General features: G+C 32.7%; 1 pseudogene; it reads right to left on the minus strand.

The window, feature by feature from the left end:
- Nucleotides 1-376: 376 nt before the first annotated feature.
- On the minus strand, nucleotides 377-476 carry LOC122103021 (annotated as a pseudogene).
- Between the last annotated feature and the right edge of the window lie 1,578 nt (nucleotides 477-2,054).

Genomic DNA, 2,054 nt, shown 5'->3' on the forward strand with positions numbered 1-2,054 from the left:
TATTCTATGTTTGTATAGTGTCCATAATCTATTTTATTCTCTCCTAGATATAATACATTGAATTCTACATTGTTTTATAACATATAGGTTCATTAATGTGTCCTTTCAGATTGCATTCCATACAGAAATAGTTTAAGATTCCTTTTTTTTTCCCTAGGTCCTTTTAGTATTATATTTCTTTGGGATAAAACGACGATGTTGTCTAATATCAAAAGTTGTGTAAAGGTTATGCTATGTAAAGGCCTTTCTAAGGTGAAAATTTAATACACTGATGTCAAAGTAACTTTTAATTATATTAATTAGGTGTATTGTTTCACTTGTAATTGTGTAATCAACTTTTTAATAGCTGTTTTTCATTTCTTGCATCTGAAGAATGAAAAATTTTGAATACTTCACAAATTTTCATATCATCCTTGTACAAGTGCCATGTTAATCTCTGTATTGTTGTAATTTTGGTATACAAGCTGCTGAAGAATGTAGTATCATGTAAATTTTAGTAGTTAATGATGAAATATTTATACAGGCTTATATGCTTAGGTGCCTATTTGTAACAAGGAAACTTTATTGTTCCTAAAAATGCTATTGATCTTATTTCCCTAAAATTCTGTGAATAGTTGAAAAAAATGTTGTTCAGTTGATTGCTCACATTTGCAATTTTTTTGTCAATGACTATTTTAAGTCCTTTTCATTTAGAATTTGATCATATTTTCAAGTATTAATAGCTAAGTCCAAATGAGACGGCTTTTTCAAGTACTTATTTATCCAACTGTGTTAGCTCTGTGGAGCCAATGGATTCAAAGTAAGCCTTGTTTAAGAGCTACTTCTAAGCATATGCAGCTGAGATTTTCCCAAATGAGGTCTTACTGGCACAAATGTCTACCTGAACCTTTACCCTTCTTCCATGTAGGAACAGACCAACCAGAATATCTTACTCTGACAGCATAGATTGTATTAGTGGAACAAAACTAATCTTAGTTACAAGGGATCATAGAGAGATGAACAGTTCAGCCAGAACTGTTCATACTAGAAGGCATTTTATCAAAATATGATTGTTTATGATACCTACCATTTAAAAAGTAGCTAAAGCCAAGAAAGTGAAAAAATGTTCATATTCATGATTACCTAATGTCTTGGCCTGTCTACCTTCCAAACAGGCAGGAACTTACACTACTGCCATTTTATCACCAAATATTTTCATAGTTGCAAGAGAAGTCCATATATTTCTCTTCATTATTAGGCCTTAAATTGGTAATGTTTTTTATTATTTTTATTTCTATTATTATTTTTATTGTGAACAAAATATACAGAGGGGTTACATTACATGGGCAAGATAATGAGTACATTTCTTATCAAGCATTGCAACCTCCTTCTTTGTTTACACTTCACATCCCTTCCCAGCCTCCCCCCGACCCCCAACCAATCCTCCCCCCCCACCAAAGTTGTAAAGTTCATTTTGGACATGACAACTTGTACTTCTCATTGTTGCACGGGTCCACCAGTATCCTTAAACGACTTGTTTTTCCCCTTCTACTTCACAAATTATACCGACATCAAATATAGTGAAAGCAGGGGTTATAATGTGGAGGAGGGACATACAAAGCAACAAAAAGATAATCTTATAAGTGCATTAGAAACAAATGCATGAAAGAAAAAAAACATTTAAATACATATCTTAGGATTCATTTTCCTCACATCACATTATCTGACCTTTTCTGCTTGACTCATACATATACTAGATATTGCAAATAAGAGAAACCATGGGAACTAGGTTTCTTTGGGCCTGGCTTACTTCACTTAATATAATTTTTTCCAAGTCTTTCCATTTCCTAACAAATGGGGCAATGCCATTATTTCTGATGGAGGCATAGAATTCCATTGTGTATATATACCACATATTCTTGATCCATTCATCTACTGAGGGGCATCTGGATTGGTTCCAGATCTTAGCTATGGTAAATAATTATGCAATAATTATTTATTATGGTAAATAATTCTGCAATAAACATAGGTGTGCTGATAGCTATAGTGTGGTCTTGTTTGTAAACATTTGGGTA

Source organism: Dipodomys spectabilis, unplaced genomic scaffold (assembly GCF_019054845.1).
Source record: "Dipodomys spectabilis isolate Male_0828 unplaced genomic scaffold, ASM1905484v1 ptg001334l, whole genome shotgun sequence".
Taxonomy (NCBI): Eukaryota; Metazoa; Chordata; class Mammalia; order Rodentia; family Heteromyidae; genus Dipodomys; species Dipodomys spectabilis.